Genomic DNA, 27,907 nt, shown 5'->3' with positions numbered 1-27,907 from the left:
TGCCAATTTCAATATGAATATAGATGTAAATTTTAATTTTCTCTTGTTTCTCTTTTTCCTAAGATGGAAAATAAATAGAACTGCTGCTTCCAGTCATGATGGTGGAACATACCAAAACACATATACAGTAATCTTTATAGCAACATTATTTATATTAACCCCAAATGAAAAAAAAAACCGTAAAAGTCAATTTAAAGAAAATTGTACAACAATTCAAATGATTTCATTCATTTAAAATTTGGTGTTCAAAATAGCAGAGGGAATCTTTCCATAGGTGAAGCATTAGAGATCCTTCATGGGTACAACCAAGAAAAATAACTATCAAGCAGGGGCATCTGAGCTGAAGTTGAAAAATGTTATATGACAATGTGTGCTTGAAACAAAATGTTTTAAGAGAAACATATAATATTTTTAAGCATTATAAATGTATTAGAATAGAAATGTGTAAGAAATAAAACTTTGTTTTCAACTTATATTGTGGTTAGTTAGAAATAGTTGTTTGCATGAAAAGATGAGAAAATGAAAAGGCAAAATTAATGGTACATTTTCTCTGACATGGATTTCAAAACTAAAAATCTGACCCCTAACACCTGTGGATTATATCCTACATTGAGTCTGATCATACGTAAACAGGGAGTGAATAGAAAAGGGGCCAGGCAACAGCAATATGTCCAAATTTCTAGAGAAGAGCTAGATGGAAATGAGAAGTTTGGTACTTCAAGTGTTCTTGTTTCTTGAGCAAACTGCCTGCTGTTAGTTCTGTTTTGAGTCAGAAAATAAAACAGCCTGGAGATGGGACAGTTTACATGGAACCGTGGAACAAACTAAATTATTAGACTCCAGTGCTAATCTTTCCATCTAATATATTTGCTGTGATTCTTGCTAATAGAGAAATGGTCTGAGACCAGGGTCCCCCTCAACCTTGCCTCTTTTTTTCCATCTTCTGTACATGGAATGAGGAAGATTTGAGTGGGGAAGTTGTATAAAAATGAGAATCAGGAGATACAAATCAGTAGTGAAGCTAAAAGGAGGAGTTCTAAAGATGAATTTGGAGAAAAATGACCCAGAGGCATTTGATCCACTTAAAATACATCTATTTGTATGTGTATAAAAATACCTGAAATACAGACAAAGTTCATTGCGATAGTATATTCTTAGTAGTTTTGTGGATAATTTAAATTCACTTGATTATAACTTCTCTATTTTCCAAATTTTCATAAATGAAGAAAACAAGAAAGGTTACAAATGTTATTTTCTTTTCTCATCCATTCATTGTATATGAAACCATAAAGACTTGGAGTGAGTATTAATATATACTTTCTTCACAGTAAGGCGAGTCAAGACAATTGTATTGGGAATAAAATCTTGGTGTAGATATAGATATCTTACACACTTTGTATGATTTAGCATAAAATTTTTATTTATTTTTTCATATTCTTTTCCATTATGGTTTATTACAGAATACTGAATATGGTTCCCTGTGCTATATAGTAGGACCTTGTTGTTTATCCATTCTATATGTAATAATTTGCATCTACTAACCCCAAACTCCCAATCCAACCCTCCCTCGCCCCCACCTTGGCAACCACAAGTCTGTTCTCTATGTCTGTGAGTATTTCATAGATAAGTTCGTTTGTGTCATTTCACATATAAGTGATATCATGTGGTATTTGTCTTTCTGACTTACTTCACTTAGTATGATAATGTCTGGGTGCAAAATAAATTTTTTATTGATTTTAATTTTTAAATTGTCACATTAAAGTGCAGTTATGGTGTTTTAGGAATATTGAACCATAATAAGCTACAAATAAGCCAAAAGGTCAAGTATTTTACTTCCATCCTAAATTTTTATGTAGACTTGGCCTCATTGTTCAAGTTATTGTTTTTAATATTTATTATTTTATTTATTTATTCATTTTGGTTATGCTGGGTCTTAGTTGTGGCTCATGCTCCTTAGTTGCAGCTCATGGGCTCCTTAGTTGTGGCCAGTCGGCTTCTTTAGTTGCAGCACAGGTACTCCTTAGTTGCAGCATGTGTACTCCTTAGTTGCAGCTTGTGGGATCCTTAGTTGCAGCTCACCGGCTCCTTTAGTTGTGGCACATGAGCTCCTTAGTTGTGGCAGGTGGGCTCCGTAGTTGCGGCTTGCAGGCTACTTAGTTGTGTTTCACAAGCTCCTTAGTTGTGGCACATGAACTCTTGGTTGTGGCATGCATGTGGGATCTAGTTCCCTGACCAGGGATCAAACCCAGGCCCCCTGCATTGGGAGCACGAGTCTTAACCACTGCACAACCAGGAAAGTCCCTGTTGACGTTATTTTGAGATTAAAGATCCATCCCAGTACATATACATATATATTTGCATAAAGCTATATGTTAATATGCATAAACACTGTAATATGGTGACTAATTCTGCATAAAGTTTAAAACTTTAAAAATTTTCATTTAGTGATTCTTATTCATGATGTGGTAATGCTCATTCTTCATCAAGGTGGAAACTTTCTTATTTATACCTTGCAGTTGCCATATAAGAGTTCATAAATTTAATATGTCAATTTTGTCTGTACTAACATTTTAAGATACAGTTTCCTAATTGGTTACAATGTATTGCTGTCATGTTTCTAGAGTGACACTTAACCCCAAACAGTTATAGCCAATTACAGTAAAACCTATTGAGGCACATCTTGCAATCTTCAATAAAGAAGGGGGATAATGAGGGAAGAAGACACTCCGTGTTCTTCTCAGAAATTTTCCTTCCACCTGGATTATCATTCAGTGGAGGAAGAAAAATTAATTTAGCTCCTTGCTGCCTAAGTGACTACCGAAGATTGAGTACAATTATTTTTTGATCCATTCATTCAAACATTTGTCATTAACATTTACTCTGGATTGTTCATAAAGAAAGGTGAAAGATTAAAAAGATATGGGCAGTATAGCTGATAGTCTACTGTTTACCTTGAGACAAAGGACTTCCCTAGCTCAGCAAGTGAAGAGCCAGTTGACACAGGCCATAAAAGTGCACGGAGGATTTGAAACAGTGGGAGAGGAGGGTACAGCAGGAGTTGTCTGGTGAGGAAAGATTTAAACTTGATAAATAGCTTGTGATCATTCTCATTCATTCTTTAGTTTCAGCTTCACCTCAGGAAGAGGAATAAAATGTGCAGATACAGGGAGCAACTTAATGCCATTTACTTTATTTTAGCTGCCCTCCCCCACTCCCCATGCCCAAGGTAAACGTGATGCAAACGCTCATGTGCAAGCAGTTTTTTGTTTGTGTTTGTTTTAGTTTTAGGTTTTGGCTGATCTTAGGAAGAGACCTGGAAAGAGAAAAAAGGAAGGAGTTAAAACAGTACAAGGATATTTTATCAGGTTGGCCAGTATTATAGCTATGTCTGTGAGACTCAAGCCCAGACCTGAAGAGACTTAAATAATGTGTCTCAGAGTAGTCTACCTGAAGAAAGGTAGAAGACCATTTAACCACCAGTTTCTGTCCTTGTTAGTCAAGGCTAACCTTACTTCCTTAAAGAACCCTCCAAGGTTCCAGCTAATCCTTGTATCAGAGTGACATCATCAGCAAAACTCTGGGATAGAAAGCAAGAGGTACCTGGTAAGGGCTTTCGGCAAATCTGGAGGGGCGTCCAGTTTGTGGGTAAGGCCCACTGTGAGCTGGATGCTTCAGTAGCAGCCAGAGCAAAAATTGTGGCCCAGACTGTGCACTGGTGCAGAGGTATCTAATGAAAATTTCAAATATTGTACAATAAAGCATTACTTTTAAGAGCATACCTCTCTAGTAAAGGGAAACCTAATAGAATATTATTTGAACTTAATATGTACTTAGTATGATTTTGTCAATGTGCACATTAGGGTGGAGGAAGAAAGGGAACAAGCCCTACTTCCACCTCATAGTTTTCCAAAAATGTGCCTTATTATTTTCCAGAAAGATTTCTAGACGAATTTAAATGTCCCAACTGGGGTTTAGAATGTTGAGTAAATCAGATGTTGCCACATGTCTTTGTTTCTCTTTAAATTCAGACAACATAATGTGCCATACACATTTAGAAATTGTAATAAATTTCAAAACAGAAATGCTAAACCAGTTATAATAAAGAAGCCTCAGATCTAGTCTATTCAAATTTATTTTCAAATTTTAATAGGAGTATAAGGAATGTGCAGTGAACCAGAGACTCAGATTACAGAAATGCTAAAAAGAGCTTTACAATTCTATGACATAAAAGCAGGCTGGGGACAAAGCAATCTCATAAGCTAGGGAATTAAAACTCACTTGTCTTTTAACCTATGTGCACACATCTGCAAAATGCAGAGCAAATGCTATAGTGGTACCATGGGAAATTGTCAATATTGATATTGCTTATAGATAAAGGGAACTCACAATGTGAAAACAGCCTCAGCAAATCAACTTAACTATGTCAAAGAATTCCAATTAAATCATTTTTGAGAACTGCTCCATTTGAATATTTACCATGCCTTTGATTAAACGTGTCATTAAATCTATGTCAGTTTAATTTAATTATAAATTGTTTGATTTTAAAAATGATAAGTTTGTATCTAGTTTCTTGATCACACTGTTTCAGATCACAACTTATAAAATGGCACCATCTTGCGAGGAAGTGTTCAGTGAATCAGAGCAATGTGTTTAGATTGTTTTTTTCTGTCATTATGTCTGATATTTTAGAAGGAAATTGTCTACAAATAACAATTTTCTTCATGTAGACTGTCATTATCATATCTTAATTCTGTTATGTTTTCACAATATGTGCAAACTGTCAATTGGATAAAACACCATTTCACCATCTTATAAAAACACCCACTTAGGAATATAGACAGTGCTCACTTTGAATGGTAGTGTGGGACAGTGAAAGGACTGTGCCAGTTGAAAATGTTTTCAGCAAATTTAGTTAATGAGAAAAGACACAAGAGTTCCATTAACTTTATGCTTTATTTATTTTTTTAAAATTCTGAATGTCAGCTATAATACTTGTTAACATGTTTGGAACTATTTCTTTATGAATTTTTTTTATTATTTTTACCCTCCCCTTCACCCATTTCTACCACCACCCACCTCTGGCAACCACCAATCTGTTTGATGTATCTACATGCTTGCTTCTTTTGTTTTTTGTTTTTAATAGATTCCGTATGTAAGAGACCACAGTATTTTTCTTTGTCTGACTTACTTCACTCAGCATAATGACTTTGAAGTCCAGCCATGTTGTCATAAATGGTAAGATTTCATTCTTTTCATGGCTATATAACATTATATTCTCTATATATACCACATATTCTTTATCTATTCATACGTTAATGGACACTTAAGTTGCTTCCATGTCTTGAAAATTGTAAATAATGCTGCAGTTAAAGCGGAGGTGCATATATCTTTTAAACTTAGTATTTTTGTTTTCTTTGGATAAAAACCCAGAAGTGGAATTGCTGGATGATATGGAAGTTCTCTTTTTAATTTTTTTAAGAACTTCCATTTTGTTTTCCATAGTGGCTCCACCAATTTACATTCCCGCTAACAGTGCACAAGGGTTCCCTTTTCTCCATATCCTCACCAACACTTGTTATTTCTTGTCTTTTTGATAATAGCCATTCTAACAGGTGTGAGGTGATATCATACTGTGGTTTTGCATTTCCCTGGTTATAAACAATTGGCATCTTTTCATGTACCTGTTGGCCATCTGTACATCTTCTTTGGAAAAATGTCTATCCAAATCACCTGCCCATTTTTTCATCAGATTGTTTTTTGCTGTTGAGTTGTATGAGTTCTTCATATATTTTTGGTTATTAGCCCCTTATCAGATTTATGATTTGAAAATACTTTCACTATTCGGTAGGTTGCCTTTCAATTTTGCTGATGGTTTCCTTTGCTGTGCAGAAGCTTTTTTACTTTGTTGTAATCCCAACTCATTTATTTTTGCTCTTATTACTTTTGCTTTTGAGGTTAGATTTAAAAAATCATCTCAAAGACCTGTGTCTAGGAGATTACTGCCTATGTTTTCTTCTAGAAGTTTTATGGTTTCAGGCCTCATGTTTAAATCTTTAATCCATTTTGAGTTAATTTTTGTGTATGGTTTAAGAAAGTAGTCCAGTTTCATTCTTTTGTATGTAGCTGTAACTGTAGTACAGTTTTTCCAACACCATTTATTAAAAAGACTGTCCTTTCCCCATTGTATATTCTTAGCTCCTTTGTGGTAAATTAATTGACCATATACGTGTGAGTTTATTTCTGGGCTCTCTATTCTGTGGCATTGATCTATGTGTCTTTTTAATGCCAATACCATACTGTTTTGATTACTATAATTTTGAAGTATAGTTTGAAATCAGGGCGCATGTTGCCTCCAGCTTTGTTCTCCTTTCTCAAGACTGCTTTGGCTATGTGGGCCCTTTTGTGGTTCCACACAAACTTTAGTATTATTGTTCTATTTCTGTGAAAAATGTCATTGCAATTTTTATAAGGATTGGATTGAATCTGTAGATTGCTTTGGGTAGTATGGACATTTTAACAATATTGATTATTCCAATCCATGAGCATACAGTATCTTTCCATGTGTTTATTTCATCTTTAATTTTTTTCATTACCATCTTATAGTTTTCAATGTATAGGTCTTTTACCTCCCTGATTAAATTTATCCCAAGGTATTTTATTCTTTTTGATGCAGTTGAAATGGGATTGTTTTCTTAACTTCCTTTTCTAATAGTTTGCTATTAGTGTATAGAAATACAACAGTGTTTTGTGTATTGATTCTGTATCCTGTAATTTTACTGAATTTGTTTATTATTTCTAATCATTTTTTGATGGAGTCTTTATAATATCATGTCATCTGCAAACAGTAGTAGTTTTTTTTTTTAACTATTTTATATTGGAGTATAGCCGATTAACAATGTTGTGATGGTTTCATGTGCACAGCAAAGAAACTCAGGCATACATATACATGTATCCATTCTCCCCAAAACAGTAGTAGTTTTACTTCTTCCTTTTCAATTCAGATGCCTTTTTATTTTCTTGCCTAATTGCTCTAGCTAGGACTTCTAATAATATGTTAAACAAAATTGGTGGGCTTCACTGGTGGCACAGTGGTTGAGAATCCACCTGCCAATGCAGGGGACATGGGTTGGAGCCCTGGTCTGGGAAGATCTCACATGCCGCAGAGCAACTAAGCCTGTGAACCACAACTACTGAGCCTGCACCCTAGAGCCCGCGTGCCACAACTACTGAAGCCCATGAGCCTAGAGCCTGTGCTCTGCAACAAGAGAAGCCACCACGATGAGAAGCCTGTGCACTGCAATGAAGAGTAGTCCCTGCTCACCGCAACTAGAGAAAAGCCCGCACACAGCAACGAAGCCCAGTGCAGCCAAAAATAAATAAATAAATACATTTAAAAAAACAAAAGTGGTGAGAGTAGGCATCTTTGCCTTGTTTACTGGACATTTACCAGTTGGTTAAAGCTGGATAACTTTCCTTACATGGAGCAAAGAGAAGTCTTGGAGCTGGGTTAGGTAACTTGTGCTGAGCAGGCAATTGCCAATTGGTTGACATAGGACCTCCTTTTCTGCGACAGCTGAGCATAGAAACTTAGTTAAATTTTAGTTTGCTAATGTGGGTCTTAGCATGAGTGACTTCATCTTGTCCCAATCTGGTTACTTTAACAATGATAACTAGAAATCATATCAGAATCATTCAAAGTGAAGATGACCCATTCAAAGACACTAGTAGGTTAAAAGTTAAAGGATAGACAACAATATTCCATGTCAATACACACAGACACACACACATGCATACATGCACATGGACACTGGATATAATAATATCAAAAAAGTAAATTTTAAGAAATAGTAACAGGCTTAAGAGAAATTGTTCATAATAATATGGTCAATTCAGGACATAAAAAACATAAATATGTAAAATCTAAAAAAAGATACAAAATAGATGAAGCAAAATCTCTTATATCTGGAAGAAGAAATAGATAAATCTATAAGCATAGAGATTTGAATATCACTTTCTCAATAATTCAAAAAAAATTGAAAATTGGTAGGAACATTTGAACAACAGACCTAGCTGACATTTATAGAATAATTCACCAAACAACAGGAGAATACATATTCTTTTAAAATGCACACAGATTATATACCCAGATAGATGATACTTGAGACCATAAAACAAGTCTCAATAAATTTATAATTATTGAAACCATAAAAATATGTTCTCTGAGAGCAGTAGAATAAAAAAACAAACAAAAAAGAATGTCACTCATATTCCCAACACTTGGAAATTAAACAGCATGCTGTTGCATAACTCATGGGTCAAAGAGAATATTAATGGAAAATTAGGAAATATTTGGAACTGGATAAAAATGGAAATACTACCATCAACAATTTGTAGGATGCAGCTAGACCACATCATTAGAAATAAATTTGTAGCAGTCAACATTGTATTAAAAAAGAAGGGCAAACTTAACCTAAAAAACAGGAAAGAAAAGACTAGAAATTAGTAAAATTGAAAACAGAAAAGCAGTAGAGAAAAATCAGTCAAACTGAAAGTTTTTTCTTTGAGAAGGTGAATAAAAGAATAATCCTCTCACCAAACTAATCAGTATAAAAATGGAAAACACATTAAAAAGATGGGTGAAGAGGGTTAAAGATACAAACTTCCACTTATAAAATAAATGTCATGGGGATGTAATGTACAGTATGATTAACAACACTGTATTGCATATTTGAAAGTTGCTAAGAAAGTAGATCTCAAAAGTACTCATTACAAGAAAAAAAGATTGTAACTGTATGGGGATGCATGTTAGTTAGACTTATGTGATGATAATTTTGAAATATAGAGAAGTACTGAATCACTATGCTGTATACCTGAAACTAATATACTGTTATATGTCAATTATACCTCAATTTTTTAAAAAAGTCACTGGATATCTAAAGAAAAGTACTTAATCCTAGTAACTTCGTCAATCTTCCTTACCAAAAAAAAACCAAAAAGGGAAAACACAAATTATCAATATCTATCATGATATCTAGCAGTCAAGGTCTAAAGACTTTAAAAAATAAGTGGGAAATAATATGAATATCTTTAAGACAATATATTTGAAAACTTAGAAAGAATAACTAAATATCATAAATGACACAAACTAACAAGCTTCACAGTAGAGAAAATAGATAACCTGAAAAGCCCTATAACTTTTTTAAAAAAAACTGAATATAGTTGATGTACAATATTATATGTTACAGGTAAACAATATAGTGATTCACAATTTTTAAAAGTTATACCCCATTTATAGTTATTATAAAATATTGGCTATATTCTCTATGTTGTACAACATATCCTTATAGCTTATTTTATACCTAATAGTTTGTACCTCTTAATACCCTACCCCTACATTGCCCCTCCCCACTTTCCTCTCCCCAGTGGTAACCAATAGTTTGTTCTATCTGTGAGTCTGCTTCTTTTTTGTTATCTTCACTTGTTTGCTGTATTTCATAGATTCCCCATATGTGATAACAAACAGTATTTGTCTCTCTGTGTCTATGACTTATTTCACTTAGCCTGTAATATTTATTCTCAAATCAAATAATTTTAATAAGCATAATTGTTGCTTTTATTACGTGATCAGGTGGATTCTCAATATTGGCTCACTGAAAGTCTGTCCATCCCACCCTTCTTCTAGATGAAGATATTGAAAGTAAAAAAACAAACAAAAAACTATATTTCACATTTTTCAGATTCCCTTGCAGATTGAGCCTGAGTAAAAGTTATCCAATAAGAATAACTCTTTTGCAAATTAGAAAGTACAATAGATAGAGCCCATCTTCCTGGTGTCCTTGCCTTTTGCTTCTGAGAAGCAAATACATGGGGCTGTACAACTCTCCTGCAGCAAAGTTATGGAGAATGGTATTCATTATTCAGCTCTTTGGATGAGAAGCAGTTGAAGAGGCAGAGTCCTGGGTCCTCTTCTTTGGGCCCAGATCCCTCCTTTGGATACCTCAGAGGTAGTAGGTACCCTGAGAGTTCACTCCTAAATTGTCTGGGAGACATTCCAAGAGCCCCAGCCTAGATTTGGCCCCTTCAAACCTTTCAACAATTTTGTAGACATCTTATTCCCTGAATTAAATACCTTTCTGCTTAAAACTCCTAAATACTTTAAAGATCATTAGGTCTCTCTTTTGGTGCACTGAACTCCTGAGTGAAGTTCAAAATATTTAAAAATGAATAAATTAATAGAAATTCTTTATAAGCAGGGGTTAGCAAACTTTCTCATATAGGGTCAAATAATAAATAATTTAGGCTTTGTGGGATATGCACTCGCTGTCACAAATGCCTAATTCTGAAGTTGTAGCAAAAGCAGCCATAGACAATATGTAAACAAATGGACATGACTGCATTCCAATAAAACTTTATTTATAAAAACAGACCATAGTTTACTATAAGGATAACTCAGGTTTTAATAAGTATTTGATTCAAATGTCTTGAAAAACAAGTATATTTTTTAAATGACATTATTAAATTCCATGACTCAAAATAGATGCACATACATTTCAACAATTTTTCTTTTGTTTTAGTAAATAACAGAAGATATGATTTGAGTTCTTGTGATTCATGAATAAAATGTCATTCTTTTTTGCAGAATCTGTGAATATCATGAAACTGATTCCATTCTAAAGATGTCAAAACATTTCTGAGAGTTCTATTAAATTCATTTTGTTTGGAATTTTATAAACTATTCTTAATTACGTTTTGTGAAATTCTCTAAAATTAAGGTGTTTTATTTTCTTTGAAAAGAGCCAAAGTTATTAATCTAACAAACAAATTATCATACTAAGAAATAGTATTTTCAATAATAATTTAAGTATGTTATGTTTCATGCATGTTATGTCATGTTATTTTTGGTGTCATGTCATTTTCTTTATAATGTGTAATTTGATATTGAATAATCTTTACGATCTTAAGATTCCATCATGCCTTTCTGCTTGAACTTGCACTTTTCATTGCCTTAGCCCCAAAGTGACTCATATTACTCTGTTCGTATTTTTTCAGCCATAGCAGTCACATGACCCCACAAGTGGGCTGGAAAGTTTGATCTCCCAAACACCCAGGAAGGAAAGGAGAACTCACTGTTGATGAGTCCTAGCATGCCTTCCACGTGCCCCTTCTAGATTCTAAACCCAAGCACAATGAGTGTTTTATTGTTTTATTTATTCCACCTACATGTCTGTCAAAGCAGCTAACTCATAACAGATCCTCAATAAACATTTTTTTGAAATATTGACAATGTCAAAGAAATTGACATCCACAAAAAATTACAGAAAGTATATATTTCACGGGTCCAAAAATGGACACAAAAATTAAAATATAACGATGTCACAAGAACTATTATAACAATGCCGATTGTAACTGGTATTAGAATAATCCCAATGAATACTCATGATTATCTGCTCCGTGAGAGCACAGCTATATAAACTTATTCAATTTTCACCATGAAATATGAGATAACGTTCTCCTTCATCCTGTTTTAGAGATGAGGAAGACTGGCACAGTGAGGTTAAATAACTTGCCCCAAATCACGTAGCTAAATAGAGTAGATCTGGAATCTGAAGCCAGGTAGTTTGGCTCTAGAATGTGTGACTTTTTTCCCATGTTGTCAAAATGCTAGAATTCATGAGCAAATCAACCATGATGGTATACATAACAAGAACCTTTCCAACCATTTTAAGGTTTAAATGGTTCATTTAAATTGCTGAATGTTCAAGGACAAAAATAATTCAGGAGAGAAGTAAAAAGATATAGAAAATATAACAATCCATCTTGTTGACATAGAAGTGTACTCAGGTGAATGTACTGGGTAAAATAGCATGCCAATATTAAAAATGAGTTATCAGAGATGAAAGAAATTTGCTAGTCAGTTAGTCTTTCCTAAGAGATTGCTGTTTTAAGAAAATTATTGTAATATTAATGAAGAAGATTCAATGTTGGTTTTACATTTTCCAATTCTAACTTTTTAATTTACTGTATACAGTGTAACAATGTACTCACAGAGGACATACCAGATGCCAAGCACTGTTATACGTGCTTTACAACTATGAACTTATTCAATTCTAATAGATCTTTTTGAAAATCAGCTTACAGATGAAAGACTGAGATAAAATAACATGCCTGATGTCACAGTTAGCAAGTACCAGAAGCAGGATTCAAAATCTTGGCAGCCATTCTTTTATTTATTTATTTATTTATTTGCAGTACGCGGGCCTCTCACTGTTGTGGTCTCTCCCGTTGCGGAGCACAGGCTCCGGACGCGCAGGCTCAGCGGCCATGGCTCACGGGTCCAGCCGCTCTGCGGCATGTGGGATCTTCCCGGACCGGGGCACGAACCCATGTCCCCTGCATCGGCAGGCGAACTCTCAACCACTGCGCCACCAGGGAAGCCCTTGAGTAGCTTTTTACTAGATGATTTATATTCTATCTTTGAAGACCTCATCTTGCTTGTTTTTTCCTATGTTGTATGAATATAGCAAGTGATTTGGATGCAAAGAGTTTATTTTGAGACATAATAATCTCAGTAACCAATTTTCTAACAATTCTCCTTAATCTGCTTCAGCTAAGTAGGTATTTTGAAATGTAAGAAATACAGTGTTTGGGGTATAGGTTTTGGAGACAGGCTGGAATATTTGATATGCCACTGTCTCCCACAGTAAAAACAAAATGAAATGAACAAATAAACAAAATCTCTTCCATCTGATATAAAAGCAACCAGGGAAGACTATTCCCTTTGGCTAAATCAGTGCAATGTGAAGTCTGTGTAAACTTGTTGTAAGCATTATGACAGATGGGAAAGAACTCATTTAAATTTTAAAAACCTTTTGCCTTGCAAAGGAATTTTCTTAAGATAATTTGTATTCATATCTAAATAGTAGGAGCCTGAAGATTAAGCATTGCAATTGCCATTTATATTACAGAGAAAAATGCAATCTTGGGCAGGTTATATGAATTCCATTTCTTCATTTTTCTGAATCATCCTCTTCTTTGAACTATTATTTGGAAGATGGTGTTGCTTTTTGTCTTTTATGGGGTTTCTTCACTTTGGTTGATGATAAAAAGTTGCCATTTCCTTTCATCCTCATCATGTTCATTGTTCTCCTTAGTTGGGTGCTTTTTGGATGTTCTCGTCCTGCAGAGAGCTGCAGGACTCCCTCAGATCTGTTCAGCCATCAGAGCCCAATTAACAACGTTCTAACTATTCTTTTCATCTTAGATATGGGTAAATTAAGGTGTTTACCTCTAAGTAGCTAAGGATTGAGTGCATATTTTTAAGTGGGTCTTTACTAAAGATCACAAAGCCTATCTCCATATTACATATCTAATGAAGAGAAATAGAATATGACCAATTTTTATGTAAGAATTCACTTATTCATACTGCCCATGATTCAGTAGAGACAGCATTCCATTTATAAAGTTACCATTGAAATCACGTAAACTATTAAACTTTGAACTCTTAACAACTGAATTGGGGAAAAGAAAAAAGTCCTAGACAATGGTGATTAGCCAGAGAAGAATTTGTATTCTTGAGACCATCTGGTTTCTCTACATTGGCTTCTATTTGGTTATCATCATCATTGTAGTAGTAAGAACTCTGGCTAATGTAAGCAGCAAAAAAAAGGACTTAAAGACTCTCTGGTCCCTCTGGTCCAATTAGTGGGAAGATTGGAGAGCCCAGCTTGAGAAGTAAAGTGGGCTAAGCACGCAGGCCCAAAGCCACCTTCAGTTAAGGATGTTACTCATAGCATCACCCACACGGGATCCTTGATAAGAAACTTTTCTCTGGACTCTCATTCCCACCATTGCTATGAATTGTTTCCCACCTATCCTAAAGTCTTTGTCTTATTTTCTCAACACTCAGAATTCAGGCAGGATTGAGTCACTGGCCTGGCCTCCAGTTTTCAAGGAGCAGGAAGAGAAACCTTCTTGAACTTGCAGACTTGTGGACCCTGGCTCCCCAGAAGATATATACTCACAGTGGGGGATTTACTAGCAACCAAAAGTGGTTCTAATGCTCTTTAGCCAACCTCTTTGGACCCATTTCAGTCATCATTATATTCACAGGTAGTACAGTATTGCAAAGAATGATCAGTTAACAAACAATTTGGGTTCAAACAGTCATTTACCATCCTGATAGTTTTGGCTAAGGAAGTTATCTTCTCTGAGCCTTTGTTTTCTCAGTTTTAAACTGGGATAATACTATTCTGTCTAGTATGTAAGGTCATTGTAAGGAATGATATGAGATAACCTGTATAATATTTCTTTCGATTTTTGTCCATTCAAAAAAAGTATTAAGGGCCTACTAGATGTGAGACCGAAAAAAAAAAAAGTAACAATATGTGTCCTAAAGAATATATTATTGTGGGAATTCCCTGGCAGGCCAGAGCTTAGGACTCCACACTTCCACTGCAGGGGCATGGGTTCAATGCCTGGTCAGGAAACTAAGATCCCACATATCGTGCAGCACAGCCAAAAAATAATAATAAAACAAAATAAAATAAAAAGTTAATCAACATTAAAAAAAGAAAGGATTATTGTAAGGTATTTTAATTAACATTTTAATTAAAAATATATTGAGAATATGCATGTTCTTATTCTGTTTGAAAAATGGGACAAATAGGTGAAAAGTCAAACAACACTATGATAAATAAGAAATTTAAGAGAACAGAAAATTAATGTAGGATGTTCCTCCACCACCAGCACCTCTTCTGAGACGTATTTCTTATCCTAATACAACCATTTTTTTTGTGAGAGAGCTGGCATTCTTATAAAACCCCACCTCTAGGGGAAAATGAATGGTCAAATGTAACCAATCAGAACCCATTCCTGAAGCCTTTGAAGTTGGAACCATTTATAAAATATGTGCCTTGGTCAGAAAAAATCTTGTGTATAATACATCAGTGTTGAATAAGGGATTCAGTGTATCTGTTAACTGGTGCTGGGGAAAGCACTGAAAGCAGGAAAGGCAAATCCACACCCTAAACAAGTGTTTATTCCAGTGAGGATTAAACATTCTTCCCTGGAAGAAGCCAGATTAGGTTTTAGCATTAGCCTCTGCTGTTGAAATATTGGAAACTCATTTGCAGTATCCAGATCATCCTTGAGAGGAAGCCCACGTTGTTCAGCTCAGGAGCCACTTTCATCTCTTTTGCAATATGACTTATACACGTACTAACTGCGGAGGGGTGGGGGGAAACTGGCTGGCTTTCACCAGAGAAAGTCATTTTGTCAGTCAGATTATTCAGTCTCCGCAGTGGGTGCCCTCTAGTGGACATTTACACCGGAAATGAGTGTTTTCACACTCTTGCCCCTTCTGAAAGTTTCATTCATATATCATTTCCCCAGAATCACAGCTTTGCGACATTAATATTTGATTGTGCCCTGATCTCAAGAGTTTTCCTAGTGATGCAGGAAAGCTTTTGGATGACTATCCTGATAGGCAGGGGAAGTTTCATTAGCTGCTATTTGACCCTTTCCACCATAAGAGGTTTTGCCCAATAGATCAAGGAACCAGTGTGCATTCGTCCAATTGTTAAATATATCTATTCTCAATACACATTTATGACTGGAGAAATAACCATAGGGTGGGTCTGTAGTCCCTTAGGATCCACTGTGGAATGGACTTGGGCCAAGAACGGCATGAGCTCTGAGTCTCTATTTAATAGACACCAGTAAATCGCCTTGGTTTATTGCCTTAGGAACCTCTGGAGAGGGCATCAAGGGAGATTTACGATATAGTTTTTGTTAATAAACGGAATCGTGTTCTCCCCAAATTCATACATTGAAGTCCTAATCCCGAGTACCTGAGAATGTGGCTGTATTTGGAAATAGGGCCTTGAAAGTGGTGATTAAGGTAAAATGAGGCCTTAATCCAATATGACTGGTGTCCTTATAAGAGAAACTCGAATGATAGACACCAGGGGGATGTGGGCATCAAGGGACAACCACGTAAAGGAGAAGCAAAAGGGCAGCCATGTGCAAGCCGGGGAGAGAGGCCTCAGGGGAAACCAGACCTGCTGACACTCTGATCTTGGACCTCAGCCTCCAGAGCTGTGAAAAATAAACTTCTGTTGTTTGAGCCACCCTGTCTATCTAACGTGGTGTTTTATTATGGCAGCTCAAACAAACAAACAGTCCTGGGTTAGTTTTCTACTGCTGCAATAACATATTAACAAATTTAGTGGCTAAAAAGAATACAAGTTTCTTTTCTTACAGTCCTCTAGGTTCGATGTCCAAAATGAATCTCACTGGGCTAAAATTAAGTTGTCATCAGGGCTGCATTACTTTCTCAGCACTTTAAGGGAACATCTATGTTCTTGCCTTTTACAGCCTCTAGAGGGCACTCACAGGCTTTAGCCTGTGGCCTTTTTCCTCCGTCATCAAAACTGGAAACTTTTTCCTCTGACCCTCTTCTTCTGCCTCCCTCTCCTACTTTTATGGATCCTGGTTATTACCTTGGACCCACTCAGATAATTCCAGAATAATTTCCCTGAGTCAGCTGATTAGCAACCTTAAATCCACGTACAAACTTAATTCCCCTTTGCCTTGTAACATAACATTCTTCTGGGAATTAGGATGTGGATAGCTTTCTGGGGGAGGACATTATTCTGCCACCCCTAAGTCCTATCACCAGCCATTGGTTATTCTTAAAAGGTAGTGGATATTTTAGCTATCACGGTTCTGGAAATGGGTATGATATTGAAATCTCCACAGTAACAAGAGGTTTCTGCCTAACAGAAATTTTCTGCTTATACAGGTCAAGTAGCCCTTAAGAGGCCACCAACATTCCCAGGTAATAAGTATTTATTTCATTTCTAGACAATTAACATGAAGAACCAACTCTCCTTCCTTTCACAAATCTCCTGCTGGGCTGCCATTTGCCAGACCTCATCAGAAGCCAGAGATCAAGAGAGCTATGTGTTTCAGCCCAAAAAGTCAAGCTCTTGGGGAAAATAGAAGGGTAGAGAAAGGTGGAGAGTGGATCTGGAGTAGTAAATGAGAAAAATTTAAGCCCACCATCTCTCACCATCAAATCCATTATCAAGTCCCATTAAATTCACCTTTTAATATCTTTCTCCACTTCTCCCCTTTACCACTGACACCACCCAAGTCCAAGCTGCCATCAACTTTCCCAGACACCATTGCAGTAATTTCCTAACTAGTCGACTTGCGCTCAGCCACACTGCCCACATCCAATTTGTTCTCCATGTGACATTCAGTCAACTTTTAAAACCCAAATATGGCTCATTTATCCCACTTCAAAATCATTAATGTCTTTCCACTGCTGTTTTTTTAATTTATTTTTTTTGGCTGCGTTGGGTCTTCGTTGCTGCGTGCGGGCTTTCTCTAGTTGCAACGAGCAGGGGCTACTCCTCGATGTGGTGCGTGGGCTTCTTATTGCGCTGGCTTCTCTTGTTGCAGAGCATGGGCTCTAGGGCATGCGGGCTTCAGTAGTTGTGGCACGTGGGCTCAGTAGTTTTGGCTCACGGACACTAGAGTGCAGGCTCAGTAGTTGTGGGACGTGGACTCAGTAGTTGTGGCTTGTGGGCTCTAGAGTGCAGGCTCAGTAGTTGTGGTACACGGGCTTAGTTGCTCCGCGGCATGTGGGATCTTCCCGGACCAGGGCTCGAACCCGTGTCCCCTGCGTTGGCAGGCAGATTCTTAGCCACTACACCACCAGGGAAGTCCCTCCACTGCTCTTAAGATAAAGAAAAACTCCTCAGTTCATGGCCACCTACCCAACGCTCAGCCTTAGCTGGAACCTTGCTTGCCACTTTTTCCGTTTTTACCCCGGCCACGTTGGCCTTGCTCTGGTCTTTGACACTCTTCATGTTCCTGTCTTTTTCAGGCATTTGGATGACTGTTTTTTGCACCCAAGGCAGTCTTTCCCCCTTTTCAGCAATTCAGTATCCACTCCCTCTTTGGATGGTAAGTGTCCTTTTCTGAGTTGTCAGACTACATAGACATCCACTATTGCTTTTTGCCTCACTACACTTTTACTATCTTTCCTGTGCCCCACGGGAGATGCCAGGAACTACATTGCTCAGAATCACCTTCCCCATACGATTCCTGGTTAGAGTCGGCTAAGGAGTAGTGTTTTCAAGAGATCTGGAAGTCAAAGAGAGAGCCCTTTATTCTCTGAAAGCTAATGGAGGCAGATCAAACAGCAAAAGACAGATCTGAGCTTTGGAAGCACTCCTGGAAATCATCAGCCATAGCTTCTGAAGATATGGGAGAAAATGGAGATGTAGAGATGAGTAATTATGTGTGTTCATGAAAACTAAGGATCCAAGTGGCATAGTGGAAAGAACATCATAGGATATAGATTCTAGTTCATGCTCTGTCACTGGCCAGGTGTCCCTAGATAAATTTTTTGAAGAGTCTTTAAGTTCTCTCATTTTAAAATGAAGAATTTTTTTGCTGTGAGTAGGAAAGAATATGGCACATGTGAAGTTGCTATAAAGTGAGTGATACTCAGTTTGCTGCCATTCTCTTAGCTGTGGTAGAAAGTTCTGTTCTCTTTTGAGCCCCTAGCCTGACATCTCATAATGATTCCAGGAGACTTCTGGATAAGAATTTGCTTAAGGAGGGAATTCCCTGGTGGTCCAGTGGTTAGGACTCCAGGCTCTCACTGCTGAGGGTCCAGGTTTCATCCCTGGTTACTAAAATTCCACCAGCCGTGAGGTGTGGCAAAATGGGGGGTGGAAAAAAAAAAAAAAAAAAAAAAATAGAGGAAGAATTTGCTTAATGAATTTTGCTCAAGCTTAAATTGACACTTTTACCACATTTAAGCTTATTTAAACTACATGGGTCTGTCCCTCTGAAGCCAAACTTCCCTAAATTCAGGGCATTCATGTTTTTAAAATATCACTTAAAAATATCACAATCACTTTTTTCTTACCTGGCATTTTTGTGTCTCTTGAGGAAGGGGTGATTTGTTAATGTTGCTTGAGGGAAATTAGTCACTAGTATTTTGTACATACTCTACCCACCCTTACCCCTCACCACTTCCCTAACTATCCAAGGAACCTGTGACTTTTAGGGCCGTCACACACTTTCTTGACTTGCAGCATGTCTTTTGTTGAAAACTGGAGTTGATATGTCAGGTCAGGTATAGGAACTGAGGTGAACAGTATGTTAGTGTGAAGTTTTATGGGAACCTCACTAGGAGTTGGGCTGTGTTTAATATTTGCTGGAGCTGGAGCTGTCGGAGGCTAAAATTTCCTCCAGTGTCTGTTTCTGTCTCCTCTGTAGTTTGGGGGTTTCCCTACAAACTTCCCTTAAAAAAGAACTTTTTGCAGGTCTTTCCGCTGCAATCCACTCTTATCCTACTGGAGCCCAAGAGGCGGTAAGGTATGGGGGAGGGGAAGTGTTCTATAACTGATTAAATCCCAGTCTTTCACGGGACCTTTAAAAATGCTTACTTTCCCCTCCCTCTGCCAGAGGCGCCAGTTGAGTTTTTGAGTTTTCTTGGCTCTTCGCTGTAAGAACCTGGTGGGGTTCCTGGGGATAGAGCCCAGGAAGTTTGGGGTCCTCCCTGAGACTGCAGCCCCAGGAGTCCCTCACTCTCACACTGGCCCTCACTCCGCCTCCAGCAATTGGTGCAAATTACAATTTAAGTGTTCTCGCTGGTTTAGGATTCTAGCGGCTCTGCTCCAAGTAAGCGGAACTCAGCTGTGAGTTTGCACTGTTCCTGCATTCTCTCTACCAGGCATGTTATCTCCTGGGGGCAGGTAGTGTTCTGTGGTGCCCATGGGCAAGGCAAGGTCATTTTGACCATCTTTTGGTAGAAAGTAGATCCCTCCCTGTTTGGAGCACCAAGAAGTATCCATGGAATATAAATTAAACACCTTCCCCCAAAAGAATCGATCTAAAAATTAGCTCATTCGTGTAATGTTGTGTGTTTTTTATTATACGTGTCCTACTGGAACTTGAAGTGATTAAATAAATGAGATTAAAAGTGTAAAACTCTGACAGGGGTAGAAGATGAAGGTCATTCCTTTGATTCTATGCCTGAGACCCCTTTCCTCTATTATACTCTTGGGGAAATAAGTAACTTTTTAGGTGCTCGAAAGAGATCGATAGATAATGCTAACATCACTATAGACAGAGCTGAAGTGAGTAGTATGGGATTACTACTTTTACTACTTTTACTTAGTAGGAATCCTTTCCTCCTGTGTTTTGTGTTTGAAGCTAGAGATAAGGGATATAGGGAAAAGGATTAAGAAAAACAAATCACTTAAACATGGAGTCTTCCCTCAAGGTTATATAGTACGAAAGAGATCATGAGAATTAGTGGAAGATAATGAGATTAATAGAAGATAAATAATAATGAGAATGTTATAGAAGGCAGACATATCTTATTAAAAGGAAAAGATCAGTCTGCCATACATTATGTACCCTGTTACATTAACTCCATTTCTTTTTCATTTTACTTCTCTTTTTCTTTTGTGAAGTCCTAGATGGGAAGAGGAATGAGTTATCTGACAAATTTAGATTTTGCAAACTTGTGCACTGAGGAGAGTACTATTGAAATACATTGTTAAGAAAGATTTCCAACATACAAATGTGTCATTTCCTTTTTCATGTGCCCTGCTGAAATATTATGTGATAAAGGTTTTAGGTTTCAGTTGTTAAGAGAGGGAAGTGGATAAATCAGTGCTGCGTCTTTAGGACACGGTAAAAGAAGTTTACTTATGCTTTTCCCAAATTGCTTCTGTTGAGTGTATGTGTCTACTCTGTGTGTTTGTGTGTGTCTAAACGTATGTGTGTATGTGATATGTGAGAGATATATACATATGGGATCAATAATTTGTGGTAGAATTTTTTTATCCTATCCCTAATTATTTGATTTGATTGTTTCAGTGATAGATATTTCTGCTAGATTTTCTGTGGGTGAAAAATGTATATGTGTGCTGAACTAGCAAGAGATTTTTGGCATATAATTTTGTATATTTTATTACAAATTATTGACTTTATTCAAAATATGACTAAATATATTTTAATTAGTCTCATCTTCTTAGTTTTTACACGATACTTTTGACTTTGTACTTCATATTGTCTTTACTGCTCATATAGCAAATCTTGGTTGGGCATCTATTATGTGCACTCCCCTGAACTAGATACAGGGAAAGGACACGAAAAATAAAATATAGTCTCTGTCTTCAAGAAGATCATGACCTAAGGCAAATTGGCGTAATATAATTTGAGCACTGTAAGAGGTGCGAAAGTGCTCTATATAACTGCTGTGGGGGTACAGGAGGGCCAAACCTACTTCAAGAGGAGAAAGAAAAATCTTCATGGAGGTGTTAGAATTTAAGTTCACCTTGAAGAATGATTAAGATTTACACGACATAAAAAATGGGGGTTAGGCGTCTCATTGGCAATGTGAGAATAGTGATAGAAAAGTCATAAAAGTGAGATTATAAATGTTTTACACAGGGTTTAGGAGCCGTTGTTCTGGTAGTACACTGCCGACCTTCAGGCCCTAGCTCCCCCTCTCCCTAGCTGTGTTACATTAACTAGGTACTTCAATGTTTTAGCTCTTGGTTTCCCAACCTGTAAAATAGAGAAGGTACCTCATGGTGCTGCTGTGAGGATAAAATAAGAAAAGTTCATGTTAAAAAAAAAAATTGGTGTTTTAAAATAATGGTGGTTCTCTGTGTACTAGACAATTTACAAAAGTTATTTTTAATTCTCATAGTCTTTAAATTGATATTATAACCATATAAATGGTTATATATAGATAGTCATGTATATATATATATACTGCAATCAAATAAATTAAAATATTTGCCAAAGATCACATAGCAAGGAAAGGACACAGCCAACATTCAAATCTAGATCTCACATTAAAGAACTGATGCTCTTTCTCCTTCACTACAGAGGATGAATATGGGTAGCATCAGGGACAACATGGATGCTTCCAGGCCTTACCTTAATCCCTCTTATGGATGTGTTCTGTAAGTGTAGAGCTACTGGTTCCACAAACATGTTAATTTTATGTTCACTTCATGTGGGTTTTTAACTGTTCATAAAATCAGAGTTTTTGTTTTTAAATAATAAGATTACAAAGTTATTATTTACCCCAAATCTTAACAGTGAAATTAACATTGAGAGTTTGAAGATAAATTCAAATAAGACATAGTCTTAGAAAAAAAGAATGTGCATTAAATTATATTACGTAAAGAAAGGTTTTTTTCATATCTGTGTAAAGAAAGATACCCTGGGGAATGTATGAGCAATTGATATGAATAAACAAAAACTCAAGAAGAAAAATAAATAGTAAAAAATTACATGGAAATAGCCTTTCTACACTAAAAGTAAAAAAATGCAAATGAAAGCCACCTTAAAGGTATCATTTAACTCTTACTAAAATCTAAATAATTCTAAAATAAACATTGTTACTGAATAGTGGTGAATTTGGTTTAAAACATAAGTGACTGGAATCTTTGTAAATGTGTACGATCTTTTTAAAGAGCAGTCAGACAGTAGATACTAAGAAGTTTGAGATAGTCTTCCTGTCACCTGGTAGTTCAACATATAGTGAATTATCCTAAAGAAACATTTCAAAAGAAGAAAACTAAGTTATAAAAATATTTACAGCATCATCATCTATATTAGTTAAACATGGCCCTCCAAAGAACAGGGAACATTTTTTTAAAAAGAATTATAGGAAAATGGCTGCATAAATAAGATACATATATTTGATGAATTATTATATAGCCCATCATTTTAAATTTGAAAAAATAGTTCAAAGTATAAAGTTATTGATATGATTCTAAGGGAAATGCATGAGACCAAATGATAATGTACACTATGGTATCAATTTGTAACATGTATACATTCAATGCTTTTCTTCTGTTAGGGTGATGGGATGATAGAAGTTTTGTCCCAACTTATCTTTAATAGTGTTATAATGTTTTTGTAATAAAAACAGGAGAAAAGAAGAGTGTGTTTTCAAACAGAAAAACACTGAAATTCTTTCATTGTTTTTCCTGTTGTAGCTTCTCTAAACTTTTCACCCATTTCATGAAAAGCTGATATTGCAGAGATGTGTTTCACTTCTCATGAGAACATGATTTCAGTAGATTATACAAACTCAAACGATTTCATAATTCTTTATCAGTGCATTGACATTTGTTAGGAATAACTTTATGTGAAGTTACTTTTCTTCTTAACTTTGGAAAAGGCATTTAAAGGCACACTTAGATTATGTGAATTGTTCAGTGGCTGATAACAAAGCCTCACATGTGTATATTCTCTAACATTACTAAAAAATGTATACTGGTGGAGTAAGGAACTGAAGGAATCTGGTAAGTCTCACGAATGTCTTTGAGTCAAAAGTGGGAACCTTGGGGGTGTGATTTTTTGTTTCAGTTTCCTATTTACACACAATTCAGAGAAAAACCTTTTATTTCCCAAAGTCTAGCAGAAGAAGTTTTTATATTTCTGCATTAGTGAAATGCAGACTTTTCTTGAGGCATAACCCCAGTCATCTTGCAAAATATTTTGTCTTTCATTTATTTATGGAATTTCTCCTAGTGATGAACACATGCTAAGTGGCAGGAACTCTCTAGTCATTGAACCAAAGAGATAAAAACTCCTGAGTCATGGATCTAACTTGTGCAAAAAGAGACAGACAATAGACAAGATAAACAAGGGAAATGTATTTCATGTTAGACGGTGGTAAGTTTGGGGCTGGGAATCAAGGCAGGAAGGAGAAGAGGAAGTGAAAGAGGTAGGTTGCCATTTTAAATCTGATGCTGGAGAATGGTCTGTCTGAGCTAGTGAGCTTTTAGTCAGGACCCACGTGAGATGGGAGAGTGTTCACATGTTTTGAGCAGAGGAGTGATATGATCTGACTTACTTTTTTCAGAGGAACATTCTAGAGGCTGTGTGGAAAGTAAAGTGGAGGGAACTGAATGAAGCTGAGAGACCACATAGGGAGCTATTAAAATCGTCCAGGTGAGAAAGATGGTAGGGCTTAAGCCAGGATGGCAGGAGGGGAGGTGACGAGAAGCAGTCGGTTTCTGCCTAGGGTTTGAAATCAGCCCAGCAAGATCTGATGGTAGATTGGATGCGGAGGACGACAGAAAGTGGGTGACAAGGAGACCCCTAGGTTTGGGCCATATTAGAAATCCAGATGGTGGTGTTGTTAGGGAGATGCATATCCAGGTCTGGAGTTAAAAGGAGTGGCCTGGGTGGGAGATGAAGATGGAGAGTCATCAGCCGTATAGATTGTATCTAAAGCAATGAGACCAGTGAGCTCACCGAGGGAGTGAATAAAGATAAAAAGAGGACAAGAACTGAGACCAGGCACACTCCAGTGTCAGTAGTTTGGGAGATGAGAAGAACAAGCAGGAAAAAATAATGCTGTCCTCAATGTACTACCTCAGTATTATCTTCAGCATCTCTTCTCAACAGAAAAGCATGAACATGACTAGATTTCCAGTATACACTCAAGGCATTTCATTTTTATACATTTATTCAGCAGATTTCTCAGCATCTGCTTCTGCCTCTACCATATGAGTAATACAGCTCAAATTCCGTGTGGCAGGTTATGGGTGACCTGCACGTCTTGACATTCTTTTCTTTTTTCCCTGACCCTGACTTCCTGTTCTACCGTAGTGTCAGAGTTTCTTCCTTAGTTTTAGTGCTGCCGTTCTTTCTTTACTAGCCTACTAAATATGTTTGTTTGTATCTGCCATATTTTTTCCCTGAAAAATAATTTCTACTGTTTGATTTTTTTCTCCTAGTCTTTGATAAAGTGCTACATTTTGATGCTTGTTCATCAATTCTTTTGAATTTCCTCCTCCTCCTTAATGCCTCTTGGATTCGCCCCTCAATTGCCTACCCCACTGCTACTATCTAAGATGCCTGGCTGGGTAGATAAAAATGAACTGAAATCTAAAAATTGGGATCGAGTGGAAGGAATGGCTTTGAGGAAGTGAGGAGTTGCTATGCTACCAGATACGGGTCTTTGGGTGAGAGTGATCTAGAATAAAGTCCTGGCCTCTGGTTTGAATGACCATGCTTTTCTAGCACTGCCATATTAATTCTGTATTGCCATACACCTGATTATGTCATGTATGCCTTGCTACACAAAAAAGAGTAAAAAGTAGTTAAAAAAAATGAATGATTATAATAATAAACAGATGATATAAATGGGTGGCATGCCAACATTAAAAATCCTGGAAAAAGAAAAGTTAGGTTGATGTGGAAAGTACACCATTGTAGCTAACTGTATTATTAAAAAAAAAAAAATCTGATTCTGAGACATGAGATCTGAGCTGGATATATTGGCCTGGTCAGGACGCAGGTAGTGGTTCTGCCATGTAAATAGATGAGATTCTCAGCGAGTATGGATACTAAGAATAAAAGAAAGAAATAACAGAAAATGCCAGCAATCTTATGACAACGTCATCTATGATTAACTTAATCTATTTTTTAATGGAAAAAAGTATACTGATATTTCATACAGATCATGATTAACCCTTGTTATTCACTGCTCCAGAAAACAAACAAAACTCATGGTGCACCCGGAGTAGCCAAAGGGAAATATTTTTCATTCATCATGCCACTCAACAGATTTTAGTGTTCATCTCCCTTTCAGCCCTCTATACCTCTATAGCCCAGATATTTATTTATTTATTTGTTGGCTGCACCACCCAGCATGTGGGATCTTAGTTCCCCGACCAGGAATCGAACCCTTGCCCTCTGGAGTGGAAGTGTGGAGTCCTAACCACTGGACAGCCAGGGAATTCCCAGATATGGTCATTTAGTCTAATCCACTTGTAGGCATTTATTAGAGGGTTTTCTTTTTCAGTTTTAATAAATCTACCCAAAGAAATCACAGTTTGAAATACGGTAATGTAAAAGATGTATATTATCTAAAGCCCATGAAAGATAGATCAAAGTGTAGAGGCCTAAAGAAAAACAAAATTGAGGACTTCCCTGGTGGTGCAGTGGTTAAGAATCCGCCTGCCAATGCAGGGGACACGGGTTCAATCCCTGGTCCAGGAAGATGCCACATGCCACAGAGCAACTAAGCCCATGCACCACAACTACTGAGCCTGCGCTCGAGAGCCCGCAAGCCACAACTACTGAGGCCCACGCAAGCTAGAGCCCGCCCGCCGCAACTACTGAGCCCACATGCTGCAACTACTGGAGCCTGTGCTCCGCAATAAGAGAAGCCACTGCAATGAGAAGCCTGCTTAGTTGCCCTGCGGCACGTGGGATCTTAGTTCCCCGACCAGGGATTGAACCCACGTCCCCTGCATTGGAAGGCAGATTCTTATCCACTGGGCTGCCAGGGAAGTCCCAAGGATGTTTCCTTTGTATATAGGTGAAAATGGAGTCATAATATCTCAACTATTAGAGCCAAAACCATAGTCAAACACGTGGAGAAGGGGCTGGTAGACTGACAGGAAAAGATTTCTAGGTACATAGCAGGGGTGTCTAAATGTATATACTTTGTGAGCCCATCCTTTATAAACTGAGATCAAAGTTTAAAAGCTTTGCCACAGTCCTAACTGCTTTGGCTGCCTTGGGTCTTCATTGCTGCACTCGGGCTTTCTCTAGTTGCAGCGAGCGGGGGCTACTCTTTGTTGTGGTGCGTGGGCTTCGCATTGCGGTGGCTTCTCTTGTTGCGCAGCGCGGGCTCTAGGTGCGCGGGCTTCAGTAGTTGTGGCGCACGGGCTCTAGAGCGCCAGCTCAGTAGTTGTGGCTTGCGGGGTCTAGAGCGCAGGCTCAGTAGTTGTAGCGCACGGGCTTAGCTGCTCCACGGCATGTGGGATCTTCCTGGACCAGGGCTTGAACCCATGTCCCCTGCATTGGCAGGTGGATTCTTAACCACTGCACCACCAGGGAGGTCCCACAATTGCTTTGAACTGTAGTTTTAAAATGCATTTAGCTAAGTTTTATTGTCGTCTCATTTTTTTAAATTGTTCATTTGTTTTCCATGGCAAGTAAAAAACTGTCATCCAAATCAAATAATAGAGTGAATTAAAAGGGGGGAAATGGCAGGAGAGTCTGGGCCTGAATTAATCAATTTAGTTTCCTACAATAGTGAGTGTTCCCAGATAATCATTTTTTTAGCTTCACCTCTGCCTAAGAAAAGAAAATGTAGGTTCTATAAATTCCCCCTCTGCCTGCTTCCTCCAGAGTGGCTGAAGCATTTAAAGAACACACCCCTTGGTCAGATCAATAGGATTTACAAAAAACTAAGACCAGGTTACGGAATGATACAGGTACAAACTGCAAAATAAAGAATCTCCTTGGTAATATTTTTAAAAATATATTGACAGGAGTTGAGTCACGTCCTTACTTGTCAATACCTCTTCCCAAAGTAGGATGAACGTTTGCATATGAATGATTGTCCTTCAGTTTCTGGAGGAGACATGAGTTTGATGTCCTGGAGCTGCCAGTGCACTCAGTTACAACTTCAGCTGTGCTAAATCCATAACTCATCATTAGAGAACATAAATAATGATCAGAAGATGTTGGCTTTAGGCTAAATTTATCAATCAAATGAACTGAAAAAGTCATACAATTTCTCTTCATGGCAAATGTTCTTAAAATGCAGTCCGCAGGTGGGCAGCAACAGCATCACTAGAAAACTTGTTGGGATTGCAAATTCTTTACCCCTACCCTAAATATCAGAAACCCTGGGGGTGGGGCCCCTCAATGTGTTTTAAAGGAAGCCCTTCAAATGATTCTGATGCACCTAAAGAGACATAGACATAGACTGGGTCATAAAATATAATAGATTGTGCTTAAAAAGATACAAGCACACATTTGAGATGCTGCCAATGTATATAGTGAAGGAAGCCGGGAAAGAAAAATATGTGAGAAAGAAAAG

The 27,907-nt window shown here is 37.2% G+C and overlaps 1 protein-coding gene across 6 annotated transcripts in view; it reads left to right on the top strand.

The window, feature by feature from the left end:
- Positions 1-27,907, top strand: part of MSR1 (macrophage scavenger receptor 1) — a 155,299-nt gene that overhangs the window by 68,888 nt on the left and 58,504 nt on the right. For 3 of the 6 annotated variants that reach the window (XM_024747786.1, XM_024747791.1, XM_024747792.1), the window contains exon 1: positions 20,641-20,724. The exons of 1 other annotated variant lie outside the window; for it this stretch is intronic. The gene's annotated coding sequence lies outside the window, so the exon portion shown is untranslated. Of the gene's footprint in view, positions 1-20,640; positions 20,771-23,992; positions 24,013-27,907 lie in introns of those variants that run through there. 2 more of the 6 variants (XM_024747787.1, XM_024747788.1) reach the window with 2 other exon arrangements.

This window comes from Neophocaena asiaeorientalis, unplaced genomic scaffold, assembly GCF_003031525.2.
Source record: "Neophocaena asiaeorientalis asiaeorientalis breed wild unplaced genomic scaffold, Neophocaena_asiaeorientalis_V1.1 scaffold326, whole genome shotgun sequence".
NCBI lineage: Eukaryota > Metazoa > Chordata > Mammalia > Artiodactyla > Phocoenidae > Neophocaena > Neophocaena asiaeorientalis.
The sequence above is the reverse complement of the archived record's forward strand: the minus strand, read 5'-3'. Positions and strand labels throughout refer to the sequence as shown.